Genomic DNA, 17569 nt, shown 5'->3' with positions numbered 1-17569 from the left:
GCCGTATGTTGTAACTTGCTTATTTGCAAAGGTATTCATTATTAATGTGCAATTTATAAGCATGTGACTCTTTTTACGGCAAAACCACAGCCTTTCATGCAAGAGGCTTTCAAACGCAATTAAATACGTACCACGCAAATGTACATCACTGGAAAAAAAAGCGTCAAGATTTAACTACCACTTACGAAACACTATTGCAAAACGAGATAATATCAACGAAATATTCTTTCGCGCTCCAGACACCGATGTTTACCGAACATGGCCGGTTTTCATGCGGACTTCAGACGAAAGGAATTTCTGAACCGGCACCGGCATCATCCTCCTTTGGTGCACGTCATTTCCATGGACTAACTTTGGATGGAGAGGGAAGAAGGGGGAGGGATGTGGCGGGAGGAGAGAGGGGGGGTGGGGTTAGGTCAAAGAGGAGGAGAAGTGGGAGGGGCGATTAGTTGTGGGGAGAATTTGAGGATGGTTGGGAAGGGGAGGAAGAGGGCGGGTAATGAGAGAATTGGAGTCATCAAAGGAATATGACCGAGAGAGAGAAGTGAAGTGAGAAGACGACAGGAAAGGGAAGAGGAGAGAAGATAATAAAGACGCGAATAGTGATGAAAAAACAGAAGAAACGGGACGAAAGGAGAACAGAAGAAAAAACATATAGTAAAGATAAAAGACAGATGTCAAACGAGAAAAAAAAAGGAAAAGAAAAACCAGCATTGGAAAGAGAAGCCAGAGAAGACGAAAGAGAAGGCAGCTTACAGCATGAACTTTAATGTTTAAAGACAAAATATTTCCAGATTAAACTCATTCTTTCAGGAGATTTCGAACAATACATTGCTTTATGCTGAAACGTCACCCTTTAGTTTGTTTTCCATTCACAACTCTTCTTCGGGAAGCAATAATTTTGACTACATTCTTGGAGAAACTGATCACCTTAATAAAAGAAATAAAGACGTAACGAAAGCATTCAATAAATCAAAGGCTAAAAAATAATACTTGGGTAGAAAACAAAATCATTTGCGACATGACCAAAATAGAAAATCTCCCCTCGCGCAGCGAATCTCAGAATTCCTAGATTCTTGAAGAGTGTTTAATTCGAGCGAGGATTAAATTGTAACTTCCTCTCATAAATCTCACATGGGTGCAGCGTGTGGCTGGAAAAGACAACGTAATTTAATTAGAAAGATCCACAGGTGGCCACAACCTGTCTCTCAAATGGACGGAACGACATAAGAGAAATAGAAAAAGACTCCCTTTCTTTTTTCCTTTGCGAGGTATCTCTTGGTAAAGTTATTTCAGTTAGAGACCTTAATGAAACGGGTACAATTACAGATTCTTTTACGAAATGTAACAGTCACTGGAAGTGTTCTATATATTTATGTAACTGCCGTCATTTCATCCTGACGCTGACTTTGAATAAGTGTAAGAACGGATACACTATTCTAAAATCTTCGGAACGTTTGAACCGTACCTGATTGTCTTGCAGCATCGTATGATAAATTTTCAAGGTTGTCGGAAAAGCAAGATCTGAGATGAAAGTAACATCAAACATCGTCAAATATTCATAATATATTAAACACACTGGTCCTTACGCAAAAGTAATCATACAGCGGAATCGTAGTATGCATTAAGCTACTCAATAAATCTGCTACGCCTCAACCTGATCCATACCAGACCTCTGTTAAGGCTAACTGCAACTTCATTTTCAATTTCAGAGAGCGAATAACTCCAGCAAGAGTAGCATCACTGGCATACCAGGAAGACAGCATGAGTTCGAATCCCGTCTGGAAAGGTTAAACTCTTCGCGTATTTCCACCTGGAGTTCAATGTTTACAGAAGTAAGAGCATCCAAAATTTTAAGGAAATCTGGAAGGTACGAGATCCTCACTGGCTTAATATTAGAAAAAAAAAATTATTCCTTATAATAACTTAAAAAAACACACTTCCAAAATACTGACCAGTTATATGTCAGAAAAAGGAAAAAACAAAAGAAGAGAAAACAAATAAATCAAAATACGGATAAATATACACTCTGAAAAAATATTTATGAAAAACTCGCGCAATAGTGTCGGGCAATTTACACCAAAGTTTCGCACAACTTTTAGTCACAGCCGATATGAAATCAGTCACAAAAAAAAAAAAAAAATTAACAGTGAATCATTAATACTAATACTATTAATATCCATTTTGCAGCATTTTTATATAACTATACTCTCCACTATGAGCGCACTATTTACCTCAACTTAAATTACAGTATTTAATCTATATCTACAAATAAAAGTTATTTCGGCTTCATATGTAAGAGACTACAAAAAATATTTAGTTGTCGTCAAAAACTACCCAATATTCTTACTCTTGTAAATTCCTGAGGCACAACGCTCTAAATACCGGAGCCTTGTTCTTCTCCACAATACACATTATTAAGAGGAAGATTAAGAGCGTCTCGAGTAAAATCCCAACATGAAGTCGCCGTTAATAACAAGGCCGTATTTTTTACGCGAAGTCTCTAATAAGATTAGCACGTAACTGCTCCTTCATTCCGGGGCCCCTCCCATCCATCTTCGGATTTGACACCCGGGACTCTGGAAACTCGGAAGTTTTCTCAGCTACGCATTTCTTTCCAGCGATCCGACGCCTTTATGAGAACTGAACTCTTATGACCTTAGCCAGAAATTTCCGAAATGAAAAGCCTCCACGTTCGTCATGTCGTCAGATGGAGCCGTTTGGCAAATTGTTGCGGTTTTACTAGGATTTCATTTTATTCTTCTTGTCGTGTTTACATTTACTGTTGGTTTAAATGTCGTTAAATCCCTGTGCTTTCTTTTGAAAGTTATTGATATTTTCCTCAACGTGATTTAACAAGGATTTCACTACATATGAGTCAACATGTTGACGGAAAACTAACAAAGTAATAATAAAAAATTTAAACATGTCACAATACCCACTGACTATATAAGATTTTTTATTTTATTTTTATGTATATCCTGCTTTAACATCAAAGAAAAAACACCAGTCATGATGAAGTGTTACCTCTTAATTCCAAGTAAAAAGTATATATCTGATAAGAAAAGATTCAATGATAAAAATTTTTATAAATAATCGAAGACAAGGATACTATTATTTCCTGGAAGAATTAGATCCAGATAGGATGTGAATTTCAGGGTATGAACTTTCAACGATCAAAAATAACTTCTAGATCCTAATTATTTTCAACTAGCATATACTTGTGTGTCCTGCCCCTTAAATCAAAAGCAGTAAAAAAAAAAATAGCTCACAAACCTCAATGTTTATCAGTGAATGCAAATTATACGACTGATAAAAAAACACGAACCAGTTAATTTACAGCAAATGAAATTATACCACTCAGTAAAATGAAACCAATGCTAGTCTTGCACCACGTTTACCTTCATTAAAGACGTTACCGGGATTTGTCTAGTCGAAAAACTTAAAAAAAATAAATCTGCAGTTGTATTCTTATTATTCAACATGGGCGTATAAATATTTGTGAAAAGAGTATATCGGTTGACTGATCACTTTTATAAACGAATTTTAAATTCAATCAACATCAGGATAAAATTTCGATAAACTGTGCTTTGATTTCGTAGGTACTATAAAATCATGCATCCTTTCATCTCCAAATTTATGTGCAACAATTTTTGACAATTTACAATAAGTTCTATCACTGTCATTATTAATATCATTACAAGATTTGCCACAATCTTTTCAGTTTCTTTCTTTCCCAGAGTGCCCCTGTCTGTGAGATAATTAATACTATTAAAGGTTACCTGTTTGACAGGGCTGTCATAGCCTATGCACTCATAATCTAGATACATCCACACAGAAAAAATGGCAACTGCAATTATTCATCCTGGGTGGCCTCAATACAGGGAATTTAGGGTCTGTGCTCACAGACTAAGAAGTTTTATGTAGGTATATGTTAATTAGTACCCTGAGTCTTACTTGTCTATATGGTCATTAATGAATTCACTAGAAGGAACAGAAAATGCCTTGAGATCTACAGCACGTTTTACATAAATAGTTTCTATGAGGCAATAAAGAAATAAGTCATCGAGGTTGGGGTTACATAACTTCTAAAATAACGCGTTATTACAATTAGCTAAATTATCATTACTATCATTCAGAAGATTAACCCTTTTCACATGGAACATATCCCCAGGGTCCACTGACTTGAAATTCAAGCTTCGAAAGAATACAGTGTTCATTAGGGAGGAAGAAGAGAAGGTAAAGGGTAATACAGAAAGAAGAGACCTCACTTTTTAAAAAGAAAAAATATATTAATAAATGGATAAAAATTTATCAAAATGCAAGCAGAATGGCATTACAGGTATGTCAATAATAATCCATCCTGAGATATATGAGAATAATCTAAAGTCTGCAGCTGTACCAAGAGCATATGCAGAGCTGTTATGTTACCTAGAAAGGCCTCTTTGAGACTTGGTTTCCTGAGACAGGTGACTCGGATATGTCAAGAAAACTACACTTCTCCAAAGACCTTGATTAAAGTACCGTATATGAAGTAAATTTAACAACAACAATAAATCTACTAACAGTAAACTTGATAACGCTGAGAAATTAAAATGGACCAAAAGAGGTAAATTTAGAATAAGACAGAAAAGGCCTTCCAGACTACCACACTGCCTGAGGGAGAAAAGCCATCATGTATGTTATAAAATACGAAGTTGAGAATGAAGTTATATATCTGAGAATGAAGAAGTTATGTAGTTGAGAATGAGGAAGAAGTAATGGGGATGGAAGTCTCATTCCTCCAGAGCCACCAAACAGCTTTTTCTATCCAAATAACCTGTTATACCAGTTTTGTGAAAAATAGGGAAAATGCAAAAGCACGAAAAACATTGGTTGAATGCACCTTCAAGCAAGGAAGCCCCAACATAAAATCGTATGAGGGTTATGGCAAAGTTGTAAGTCTACAAACATGGTTTTTTTAATCACTAACCAGAGTAAGACATCTACATGAGACATAAAAATGACACAAGTTCCACAAGTAAAGACAAATACTTCCACCAACTAAGTGAAACATATCTAAAAGACAAATACTTCCACCAACTAAGTGAAACATATCTGGAAGGGGGAAGTTTCATTCTAACACATTTCATTATACACAAGAAAAATCGACTCACTCAACCTTACACACACATGGTTCATTCCGCTCTAGAAGCAAGTTTGTGTGTCCGTGCTCGAGCGCTGGACCGCGTCGCAGGATTTCATCATATCACAGGAGGCAGCATTTCTCTCAATAGAACGACATTTTAACTCTCGATTTCCCCGACATCGAACGTTCACTCCCTCCAAACGCCCAACGTTTCTCGCATACATATGGGGAGCCGATCCTTCGCCCAGAAATTTGAGTTCGGTATCGTTCGCAGATTTCAGACGCATTTCAGAATTCTCTCGTCGAGAATTCATGAGTCTGAGGTCGCCATCATTTTGGCGTTACTTCAACGAATTATGTTATCCAAAATGCTGCTCATTCTTCCCTCCCACGGGAAATAGTGATCTCTGTTTATAATGAAATTCAAACGATAGGCTTCATTCCTTTAAATTAATTGAGATGTAGGAAAAGAGACAGAGAGAAGAGGAAAACGCGTACTCTTTATAATTAATAGTAAGCAAAGTCGAGGCTTTAAGTAATATTACATCCATCTTTGTTGTCAAACAGGTCTGCAACAATTACGAACTGACTGCCTTTTAGTTCGACAGAAAAGCCTCTGTCAAAGAAGGAAAATGTCTGAAAAATTAACGCCTTTTATTCCTGGTTTGCAACGAAATGATTAATCTGCTAATGAATAAATAATATATTAATTAATTTCATGGTGGTTGAATACCGAGCCAAATGAATTTAGTTAATGTCCATATTTCTCTTCTGATGATTTTGCTCCCCGTTAAATCAAATTCCACTAAAATTTATATTTCAAAATTCTAATACAATGAAACCCCATTTTCTCTTTTATCTCCCGCAAGGAAAAATCAGATGAAATCTATATTGGCTGATAAGAACTGCTCTAATAAAGACAATATGATATAGATCGTGAAAAAATAACAAATGAGGTGGCTGTCCTATTAAAAGTAACAGACCTCCCAGTATCCTCAGAGACCAAAATGGAGCTAAATAACGTCTAGAAAAACACCATCGGAACAAGACTTTCTCCGAATTCCCAGCTACCAGCGTGAAGAATGGAATCTGACTTTTCATTTCATCTAAAAATAAGCATCACCATTTCAAAGAGGCATCCGGAAAAAATGTTCATCTGGATGCTAATTTCTCAAACCCATTTACCTGATAATTCTTACATAAGATTATCAATGTGTATTTTGGTTACGGTCAATGTCATTCATATAAAAAAAAACTACAAGTTAGTGGACTTGACCTCACCATACATTCGCACACAGCTACTAGACCTGTCTCCCCTTCAGTGAGTTATCCTTTTAAGACTAAGACTAGGAGACCACGTGTCACGAATCTGTCTCTGAGAAGTGACTACAATCCTAAAACTTGTAATTATCAGTCTTATGATCACATCAGTCTTATGATCGATACTAAAGTTTTGATAAAGAGGTAGAAAGGTATGGTGGCAACTATGAAGGAAATCCCATTATCCCATAAAAATTTCTTTACCATAATTTAAAACAAGAACAAAATACGCCGAAGAAACAGTATTCTGTATAAGCTGAGACCCACGAAATTTTCAACCACGGCCCGGTGGTGGCATATCCCATAGCGTTGCCAGACGCACGATCATGGCTAACTTTAACCTTAAATAAAACAAAAACTACTGAGACTAAAGGGTTGCAATGTATGTTTGATGCTTGGAAGGTTGATGATCAACGTACCAATTGCGGCCCTCTAGCCTCAGTAGTCTTTAAGATCTGAGGGCGGACAGAAAAAGTGCGGACGGACAGACAAATAGCCATCTCAATAGTTTTCTTTTACAGAAAACTAAGAAAGGAGGGGAGTTGGACTGGAGTACGAAGACAAACTAACGAAGTAAAATGGAATGCAAGGAAATTATTACAAATTACCAATATAATTTTCATACCGGTTCAAACGAATTAACAATGTAACACCGACCCGGTCGGCATCTCACATACCTTGTACACAACACCACACTCAGAATTACTCGGCTCAGTAAAAACTCCCTTGCCAAAAACCGCCCAGCAACGGAAATGACATTTTCCCCTTGTATATGGTTTCTCGTGATTTTTATTAAAGTCTTGTTTTTTACAGGACGGGTACATTATTCTCTACGGAAGTTAGGCCCCACACTTTTCCTATGAGTTTTCCTTCACGGTACATGAAAGTGTGACCGCTGGAGTAGTCGCTGTCAGGTTAAAAAAAAATGCTTAGAGCTAGCAACTTTATGTATTAAAAGAAATGCACCAGCCCCTATAAAAGGAAAATGTGTAGTGAAAAAATATGAATTCAATAATTAAAAGTGTTTTGCAAACTAACGCTCACACAAAAAACATGGCAGCAATAAAAATCTAATGGTCTTCCAGGCAAAGAGAGGCTGATAATACTGCATAATGCAGAACACTCCAACCAAAAAGAAAAATCAGTATTACTCAACATTACGATTTCCTCACAGTGAAACGATACTATAAATGCTGTAGGTAAAGGGATGATACTTCTAAAAAGAGCTTCAAGTTCTGGTTATTTGTTCTTTAAACGAGTAACCTTATCAACTGAAATTAACTGCCTTTAAAAGTACTTCCTAAACTACACCACACCAACACACACACACACACACACACACACACACACATACATATATATATATATATATATATATATATATATATATATATATATATATATATATATATATATATATATATATATATTATTTACATATAACATTGTATGTATATATATATATATATATATATATATATATATATATATATATATATATATATATATATATATATATATATATATATATATATATATATATATATATAGTTTCCAAACATGATGCTTTTCAGTATTATACAAGGCCAGTGAAATATAAACATTTAGCGGACGAATTCCTATGATTCCAAAATCCAATTTACTCCCTGTTCCTCTCAGGCAAAAAGTGGTAAATTAAAGTATACAAAAAAATTCTACTGTATACAGAAGTCTCTTCTTTCTGGAAATTTGTTTACCATATTCATGAAATGCGAACTCATACTTCTATCGCTCTATGCTATCGCTCTATGCTTTATGATGATAATCTTTGCAGAGTACTTAAATATTTTGTGATGAAATATACCTTACATGAATAAACTACCGGTTAATTACATCTATGAAAATAGCGATCTAAAATCATGAAACCGGAAATGATAGAGTATAAGAACATAAGAAATGTTAACAAAATCTCAAACAACAACGCCGTGAAAAATTTTTTGCGAAAATTTAAATCGAAATTGAGTTCACAGCAGCAAATGGAATGTTTAAGCTGTCCCAGAAGCATCTGGTCTGTCCAAGACTACGGTCATTTTTATGACAGATTCTGTTCCGAATTCGCAGCAAACTGCAAAAGGCTGAATTTACTAATGCATCACATTACTTGAAGAAAGTCGTGGTTCTAAAGATGGAAGTTTTCATTGAAACAACGGGTCCATATTTGATAGCCACGTAATTTTTACATTAACACCTTAACATTAAAATAAATATATTAAGCAGAATAACGTTCCAACTGTATCAACAGAAAATCTAGGTGATAATAAATGAACAGTTCATTGCCAAGATTTTGATTCCCATGATGACCTGGACCCAAAGAGGCATAATAAAAATTACAATATAAGTAAACATAAAAAGTTCAAGACAACAACTTAGCAAGCTTTTTTGATATTTAAGTTAAAAAAAATTGTTGAAAGGGATTACCAAAATATTCTTCCAATTTTTCACTCAGCGTCACAACGGCTGACAACACTCGGAATATATTCTGGTCCTCTTCCATAGGCCGCATTCAACCGGAAACTTCCGCTACCGTCTGCTTTGCATAGGCTACTTGCATAAGAGTACTAATTGTTTTTCAAAATGTCTCATTAGGTTCCCCAGTTCCGCAGCGTATGGTAAAAGAGGCTTCATTCCTCGGTAGCAGCGCTATGGAACAGTATTTGCACTGCTATGGAAACGGATGTTCATCGCTTATTGGAAGATCTAAAAAGACTTCGAGAGCCAATTACAACTGAATTCGATTTGCGTATTCATGTGGGTGTTTAATGATGGATATGTGACATAATCAAACACGTCCTGCCTTTTCCTTCCTTCACTCTGATTCCTCCCGCTAGACGAACAAACGTATCTAATAAAATCTTTATAATTTACCTTTAGTCTGATTTTAAGGGATTTCTATGTAGTTATATCTTTCCTAACGTGTTACACAACCTTCATTATTGAAATTGGTCTAGTTGAGTTGAATTCGTTAATAATCACTGAATGCCAGCACTGCACAATATGCACCCAAGAGTACTATCTCTTTGACTTTGGCTTCTTACAAACGACCGAATGCCCTCCAAAATTTGACCACTTTTAATTACTATCTCATCAAAAGTCTCATGACTGGAGGATGCAGTAGACAGGTACTATGGAATCAACCCCACATATCATCTTCAGACATGGCCATCAAGTTAGGTTTCCTTTGGACTGTGTAAATAAGAAGATATCGACCTACTAACTCGTATAAACCCCAGGTATCCTCCTGCCCACCGATCCTAGTTCTCCTAGGTCACCTGTCGGCATTGTGTCTGTCATCACTTGGAAATGCAAATTTTTATTTAAATACAACTAATTCTATTTTTCCCTTGAGTAAAATCCTTGAATGACAGTATTATTTCAAGGAATGTTTTAAAATTGAGGTGATAGCTACCATATATAACTTGCGTACCACTGTGAACTTTTGAAGCTCTCATAGTCTGAACAAATGTCACATGCCAAAACGACCAGGCAGAAATTTACGGTCATAATCTTTTAGTCAGATGTGTGCAAATCATAAATGTCAATATTTTCCTTTGTGAGCTTCCTTCCTGTTTCTTTAAAATCTTATCTTTTTACTGTTGCGTCTTTGAACAATATTTTCGGTAAAATTCTCTTGTCCTTGAAAAATGCCTTCTGTCCATCAAGTAAGTGCTCGAAACACTAAAGTCCTTTAAAACAAACTTTGCTTCAGATGTAATCTAAAAAAACAAAGCAAACTTCTTACTTACCTGATCTTAGTTGCTCCTTGAATAACGGACAGAGCCAGTTGAGTCTCGAAGAAAACTATAAATGACTTTTGAAGTCTCCCTATACAGTAGTGAGCTCCTTATTATACCAGGTGTACTCAGACAGGTATACATCAATAATCCTGCGGGAAAAAAGTAATTACAATGTAGACGACTGTTATGATGCATAGTCAAAACCTTTGAAATTGTAAGCCTACAACTTCAGTTTGTGTTTTTATGAACTTTTGCTGTTTACACACAAAAGATTAGATGCATTGCAACTTAAATAACCTGAAACCTTAGTCGCTAAAATAACCTTTCTTGTTTTGGAAATATCAGTGGCCAGTTCATACTTTGAAGACTTTCCTTGGGCAGTTACCCAAATAATACTCAGTCACATAAATGTTTGCCAGTGCGGGTACATTCTAAAACATAAAATTCCGTTACCAAAAAGAGAAAGTAACTTTTGAGTAAAGGATACTATCATAAAAGTTTTTCTGAGTTAGGATCATTCTTTTATATTTTCAAATTGAAACACACCTGGATCTCGAGACAGCAATGAAGCCGAGCCAGATAATTTTAATCAATAATACGTTGTGTTGACAACGAGGGTGATAAGGATGTATGGAGTGAATCTCGCGCAGGAAACTAATTCAAATAAATATGAGGGCGAGCGAAATGCCATTTTATGCTTCATCATTATACAAGAAAGATTTCATACGTTTCGTGTGTATGAAAAATAATTCACTGAATTTACTCGGGGTTTATACAAAAATAATATATAATTGAAATGTCAGTTGAAAGCTGAATCAATAGTCAGACAGGTGAAATGTTAAAAACAAATACAAATCAGAAACTTTGTAGACTATTTTCCATATTTTTGTTAAATTACAAACCACAAGGACTATGGGCACATTTCTTTCCCTTTTCCATTTAAAAAGTCAATATACACAACGAACGTTTGGTTACATAAGATCGTATATAATTCTGCAATAAGCTATACCAAGAAAGTTAGACATTACCCCTATACTTTCTGTTATAAGATTTAACAAACTTCCATTTTAAAATCAGATGAGGCCCCTTTTTTTTTTTTTTTTGCATACAGACGGGATACTGGACCCCGCTTTGTTTAGCGATAAAAAATAAAACGAATTTTGGTGGCCATAAAAATAAACTGCTCTGAGTGGCATTAAAAATGGAGGGTGAGCCTCCCCGCTTCATATTTCTATCTTTATCCTCTCTCACTTTCTTGTCCCTCTCATTAATCAAGGTAACTGGCTCTGTTCTATCCTGTACGGAAAAAATGCATTAAAACTCAGAAAACTTTCAAATGTGAATTAACAACACTCGTGAGACCAATTGGTCATTCAGTAATGGAAATGCTGTTGAGAGAGAGAGAGAGAGAGAGAGAGAGAGAGAGAGAGAGAGAGAGAGAGAGAGAGAGAGAGAGTTGCTAGACGTATACTACTGATAAAAAGGGTTGAATCCCTTTTTTTAAATATCACAGTCTAGTGAATACAAAAATTCTGGTTACCAGAGTTTGCAATTTATGAGAAAGGAGAACAGAAAGAGACAGAATTCAATAAGATTGTAAGAGTAGTAATATAAGTAATTTTTTTTTTTCTTCGTTTTAACGTGCTTTTTTTTCCCCATTTTTATATGGGGTAAGCACGATGCCTTCTTTTTGATTTGATTTGGCGGTGGGTAGGCCGTAGCCTCGATCGGCTGCCCTGCCTGACATTTAGACTCAGTTCCATATCCGCAGCTTTCATTCGAGGAGAAGATTCTAAGAGTGGCATGTTTATAGATGTTGGAATCTGTAATTTGCTTTCAGCAAACCTATCCGTTGATTACATACGTAATCCCGGGGTGTCTACACGGATAGTAAATGATAAACAGTCGGCTGCGGGATTGAACCCTGCCAGACCTAAAAGTCTGTTCTAAACTGAGCCATCGAGGCTCCAGTAATATAAGTAATAATAGTAAATAAATGATAAATAGTAATGAGTAAAGTGTTCTAACAATTACTTATGGCTTCGTTATACAGTAGCTGTATTTAGTCATATCTTCCTACATTACTATGAGAGGAACTGGTAATATTCTAACTATTATTAGCCGCCTATCGTATAAGATAGCAAATTCTAATTATCTTTCTTAGATAATTGTTGAATGAAAAATATCACTTCAAAAGATTTAAAAACCATAATGACCCCATTTGCTATCGTTCTATGAGAAACATGAAAGCAGCAAAATATTATTATAAAGCCATCTTCAAACAGTAATGTAAAGAAAAACTTGAATTTAATAATAAGTACAAATCGACAGCAACACCCAAAATCAGTCTTTCATCTAAGAATCTACTGCTATTCCTTATAATGCATTAACAACCTTTTAAAAGGAATTTTACTTGTCATTGTGCTTTTTAAAATACATTTACTGAAATTTGGGATGTTTACATATGTCTCTGCCATTGTTCAGACTACTGACTCTTGAAAACGCAGATTAAAGAGAAGGTGAAAGGGAGTAACATACCTGGATTATTCTCTTTACAATGATATATTGTGGAAAGGAAGAATCAATAAATTAGTTCAGTAAATAAATAAACAAGTAAATAAACAACTGGTACATGAGATAAGTCAGTGCCTTTAATATCCCTTGTTACTGCATACAGATGAAAAAGAGGAAAAATAACGGAGAACAAGAACGAAGATCTGCCTGTGACTATCACTTTCGACGGCAAAGTCACATAAACCTTTGCACAAGGGTTTTCCCTTTACAGGTCTACCTTTAAAATGAGTACGTATTGCATACAGTAACAAATTTTTCATTCAATTTCTGATAGTTTTTGGGACTTTTATCTGCTCTACGAGCTCCTATCTTGGTCGTAAACATTTTTTGGATTCGTCCAAACGACCATTAATGAATTCCACTGAAAATTAAAGTTTTGAAGTTTAATAACAGTCATGTTTTCCGGAAGTCTTGCCAACACGACGTAATGCCTCAGAGGAAAAGCGTCAGTGACTGTTTTCTTTTTTTTACAATGGAAAAGTTTTTCGTAAAGCTGCTATACAATTATGTGTATATTTTTTGTTAAATAACTTGGGGGAAAACATCATGATTATTTTGAAGGTAAATTATTCATAAGTGTAAATCCACGGCTGATCCGGTTTTCATTACTAACAGGCATGAAACTCCATGAGTAGCATGACATCACAAGCAGCATGTTATAGACAGCAATATAACCAAAGAAATCTGGCTGAAGGTTTAAACAAATGGCAGTAGGATAAAGACTTGGAACAGTGCAATGGAAACGGTACTGAATGGACAGGCACTGTTCAGTGGCCTGTACTTAGACTATTTTATTGTACTTTTGTGCCAGTGCCGTAACACTAATAATTCTTAAGAGTTGAAACTTTGTCACAAAAAAACCATGAAAGAAAAAATAAGAAATGATGAAGGGCAATTTTGTGATAGAATACATGTTTGCTGAATGAAGTAAACTGCTTTGAAATAATGTAATACCTTCTTTAGAAGACATAAGACTCAAATTCATTGGGCTCGGAGAGAAAATTGGTATACCAATTAGCAGAGCTTTAGTTTGAATGCCGTTTTAGCATGCAGCAACCTAGATTAATTGTTTGGTGACAGAACAAGTTTCTTCATCTTTAAAATACTTTTACGTATATAACCTACGAGAATTCATGTGGTAATGGGCATAAGACATGAGTAAATCAAAACCTTATATTATTCTTTCTAAAAAGATGATGGAAATTATTTTAAAACAAAACATTAAATAATATTCAAAATCTCATATGCACGGCATAGCCCCCTGGTTTAGTAAAATACACACACACAGACACACATACACACACACACACACACACACACACACACACATATATATATATATATATATATATATATATATATATATATATATATATATATATATATATATATATACATGTGTAAAACAAATGAATAAATATAGATTGTTATGTTTTAAGTCAGACATTTTAAAAGCATTGAGTTCTTCAAGACATTGGAAAAATATGAGAGAGAGATTGTACCGCTGAAGGTGGCTTCTGCCACAAAGGAACAAAAGTGATTTGTTCACTTTTCTTCATTAAAACGGTACAGTCAGTACTGAGGGTAATCACTTATAAGCAAAGTTAAAATACATGAAAATGGCAAACGAAAGAAAGGAATATAGGGCCAAATCAAACAAACAACAATATGAAAGGTGCCAAGAAATGTGTGATATATGTAAATTATCGCTTTTACCACTTACTGTTATCAAATAGAAGGATAAAAGTATATTTCAACGACAAAAGTGAAAGATAATAAACTAAGAAAAGACCGTCTCTACATCACTGAATGCGGAATGCTACTACATTTAGGAAGGAGCTGTACTGGCGATAAATTATCTGCTCCCGAATGTTCAATCGATCAGCCATAAAAGACCTGATTTATTGGGTCGAAAGTTCACCCACCTAGGACGAAAAAAAAAAGCAGGGGAAGAAATCATTCCAACGTTAACTAATAAAGGAAACGACTAAATCCCTTTGGAAAGGAGCCAAATACGATTAAAAGCGATCGTTCGGAGAACAAAGCTGGATTATGGGAGAAGTAATTGTACACCATTACCTTCCCAGTTTTTTTTATGGAGTACAGAGTTGTACTAGGTGAATTAAGAATAAAACAACATATATCCGCAGGCCAATATTAAATAGGCTTAATTAATTAATATATATACTGTATATATATATATATATAATATATATGTATCAAAAACAAACATATAATTGTCTATAAAACAAACACATATATATATATATATATATATATATATATATATATATATATTAATGTTAGTTAAAGTCCTCCTGGGCCTCCATAGGCTCATAGGGCAGGCGCTGATCTCCTGTTTCTTAGGCCGACAGCCAGTGGGGGGGACAGGTCCAAATGTCTATGACACGTATGTATATATATATTATATATATATATATATATATATATATATATATATATATATATATATATATATATATATATATATATATATATATATATATAACTTTCTCGAAAACAAAAAGACATTGTAAATTAGAAAAAGATCTTTTATACATTTTATCTTTTCCACTGCATTAAATAAAATCTGTCAGAAGGCACCGCACACCTGATGAGGAAATAATGATAATGTTAGGCAACAACAAGAAAGACATTTTGTGATAATGCATTGAAAATAACGCTTAGGGTAAGTTCCTACGTGAATGAATGCATGAACTTATGGCCATATTGCCAACGCTTGGGCTGCGGAGATATGAATTTTTATTAAAATATTACCATAATTAACAACTCACAGTGACACGTACATATTAAGTCATACAACTACATGCATATCATTCACACTCATTAAAAAACGATTGAAAAAATAATTAAGTTAAATTTTAAAAATAATTCATTGCTAAAACATTCAATATTCTTTGTAGCCAGGTGACTTGACAAGATTATCTCACATTACAAGAGTAAGTTATTAAATGGTGGACTTCATTAATTGCTTATGAGCTGTGGATAAGAAGGGATTGGGGAACAGTTCACCAGAAAAGCAACAGCAATGGAGGTAGTGGGAGACGGACCTCTAGCAAGGCCGAGGGTAATCATAGAAAAAGAAGATTAATTTACAAGACCAGACAGAACCTCAAGCACAAAGAGTACAGGGCGGCAGAAAGGAAAAGTTGATTTATGAAGATGATAATTCGTAGAAAATAAAATCCCGAATTTTGTGAGGCGTAGATAACAAAGTTCAAATAACGCAACATAACTGAGGATTTAACTCTTAAGTAAAGCTTCACGCTCAAGTAATGGATATTTGAAGGTGTTTTTCAACACACTGTCATAATATAAAGCTTCCCAAACCAAATAAACAAATAATTAAAAATGAAAAAGATTTTAAGGAAACAAAGGTCGTGGTTCCGAAAACAAAAAACGATGTGATAGACCGAATCTGACTAACACAGATAAATTATACAATTCGTAATTATAATGTTATTATACGAGGTCAAATGATAATGAACTTCATTACCATTCAGGGATTCTTTCCTGCTTCTAATAACGGAGTAATTATGAAATTCTCACAGCACTGTTGACATTTTCATTTAACAGTTACTGAACCTGGCACACTATTTGCCCACTGAATGTGAGAGCATAAATACATCAGTACCGCAGAGTTGAATGCAATGGCTATAAATTTTTATTCATCAGGCCACATGTTTACCTACTTATCTGTCCGTGGTGAGTGTAAGTGAGAAAAAGTTTGTCATTGCTTATGATATAGCTTTTGGTCTGTTAATACTGGTATAATAATAATAATAATAATAATAATAATAATAATAATAATAATACACACACACACACACACACACACACACATATATATATATATATATATATATATATATATATATATATATATATATATATATATATATATATATATATATATATATATTATCAGAATCCTACAAACAATTCCGTCACACTGACCGAATTACACTGCGAAAGTCTTGAAAAGAAATTGCAAAACTAAGAATCTACATTTTAAAGTCGGTATTTCTTCATTTAGTTCTGCAACAGAACAGCACTCTTAAACGAAATGGCAAACTGTGAAGAGACAGAAAGTTGGCGATTTATTCATTCAATCTCGGACTCCTCCACACAACTGTCTAGAAAGCTTATGACTATGATGCTACATTTTTCGTACTTCTGTTATGCTGTAATGAAATTAGGAACTGGCTTATTAACTAGGGAAGTAAGAACTCTCTGACTTTAATTTTCTATCCTTATCAACAATGTTTCATGTTAACCCGGAAAGCTTGCTATCCCATGTGATACTGGCTTCCTGTGTTCGTGTCTTTGCAATGCAAATTACATACGAATGCAAAAAGACTTAAGACTCAATTATCCTAGATAACTGGTTTAGTATGCGCAAAGCAGAAACCCTCTTCCTCTTCCTGTAGTTACACCAAGGTGCTAACACAAGCTTTAAAAAAAATCATAATAATTTTGAGCTCTTGGTTGGCCCTATGATTATGAACACTGAACTACAATGTGTCTTATGCTAAATAGAAATACAATCCAGTGCCTAATGTCTTTTTAATCTAGTCAATGTCAACCGTTTTCTATGTGGAAAATGGACTTTATAAGAGGCTGCAGAAACCATAAGGATGATCGTATCCCAAGAGAACAAAGCTAATTAAAGGGATTTAAAACATACAAAAGACTATAAAATCAACATAATAAGAGGGAAAACGCATCGTATTCAGCAAAATTGGCTTCTCGG

The 17569-nt window shown here is 34.7% G+C and overlaps 1 protein-coding gene across 1 annotated transcript in view; it reads right to left on the bottom strand.

Moving 5' to 3' along the window:
• The window catches only part of LOC136832599 (serine/threonine-protein phosphatase 6 regulatory ankyrin repeat subunit B-like), a 713268-nt gene that overhangs the window by 522179 nt on the left and 173520 nt on the right, over window positions 1-17569 (bottom strand). The window contains exon 4 of the mRNA XM_067093780.1: window positions 10231-10370. The gene's annotated coding sequence lies outside the window, so the exon portion shown is untranslated. The remainder of the gene's footprint in view (window positions 1-10230; window positions 10371-17569) is intronic.

The sequence above is a fragment of the Macrobrachium rosenbergii genome, chromosome 50 (assembly GCF_040412425.1).
Source record: "Macrobrachium rosenbergii isolate ZJJX-2024 chromosome 50, ASM4041242v1, whole genome shotgun sequence".
Lineage (NCBI taxonomy): Eukaryota > Metazoa > Arthropoda > Malacostraca > Decapoda > Palaemonidae > Macrobrachium > Macrobrachium rosenbergii.
Note: the sequence above shows the minus strand (reverse complement) of the source record. Positions and strands in the feature narration are given on the sequence as shown.